Here is a 1,291-nt window from a genome sequence, read left to right on the forward strand (position 1 = left end):
CCCCCCCTCCCCACCCCCCCAGAGAGCAAGCTCCCTTCTCTCGCTTTTTTCTTCTTCCCCAAGTTGCAAAATCAGAAATGGCACAGGCGGCAGCCGGGAGCGGCGCGGGGCGCAGCGCCGGGGGCGGCGGGCATGGGCCACGGCGCGCGCACACACTCGCCCTCCGCCTCGCCCGCACCCCCGCGCACACACACACTCGCACACACACTCTCTCACCCGCGCCGGGCGCCCGCCCGCCCGCCGGCCGCTCCGGCTACGCTCTAAGCGCGGGCAGAGCCGACATAGAGGAAGCCGGCAAGGGCGGCAGCGGCGGCGGCGGCGGCGGCGGAGGTCGCGGCTGCAGGCGCCGCTGGAGCCGCTGCCTCAGCTGCAGCGGCGAACGCCGCTGGAGGAGCCGGGACCCTGGCCGGAGTCCGAGCTGGAGTCGGGGCCGCAGCCGGAGCGCAAGCCCGAGTCAGGGCCGCCCGCGCCGCCGCCGCTGTCCCGGCGGGAGCCCTCGCTGGGCTCAGGATTGAGAAGAGCGCGGTGAGCCGAGCGGGGCGCGGGGCGAGGCTGCCCGAGATGATCAGGGAGCGCTGGTGTCGGGGGGCCAGGTCCAGGGCCGGACGCAGCCAGCCATTCAGAAAGGCAGCGCTGGAGAGCGGGAGGCAGCCGGCTAGGAGGATCACACACTTTGCTCTTTTTGTTGTGCGGGTGGCGCCCGGCTCTCACTGCCTTCTTCTTTCGGGAGGTGATGCAAGGGGAGAAAAATACAAGATAATTCACGCCGGCGATGAATTCACAGCGAAATAGAAAAAATAAAAATCAGAAGAAAAAAATTGCAAAAAAAAAAAGAAAATTAAAAAGCGACAGAGACATCCAAAGTAGGTCGAATAAATAATCCTCTTCTTTTCCTCTTTCTTGCTCCTTCTTCTGCTTCTTCTGCTATAACACACAGAGCTAGTTAAAAAAACCCTGGAGATCGCCCAAAAATGTTCTTTTTTTAGTATTTTAAATAAGTGCTCTTCAGCCGGGAACCAACACCCTCCCTCCAAAAAAAATCATATATGTATAAAATAACGATAAGAAGAATACGAAGGGGGTGCCTCCTCTCTTTTTTTTTCAAGTTTAGCCCTCTCTCTTCTGCAGGAATGGAGTGAAAGAGACAGGAGGAGGGAGAAAAGGAGAGACAGAAGAAGAATTGGGGGAAACAACTAATAGAATATGTAAGAAAAGAGAAAGGGGCGAGAAGAGAGCGAGGGAGAGAAGAGAGATTGAGAGATTGAGAGAGAGGGAGAGAGAGAGAGAGAGA

The sequence above is a fragment of the Hipposideros armiger genome, unplaced genomic scaffold (assembly GCF_001890085.2).
Source record: "Hipposideros armiger isolate ML-2016 unplaced genomic scaffold, ASM189008v1 scaffold_252, whole genome shotgun sequence".
NCBI lineage: Eukaryota > Metazoa > Chordata > Mammalia > Chiroptera > Hipposideridae > Hipposideros > Hipposideros armiger.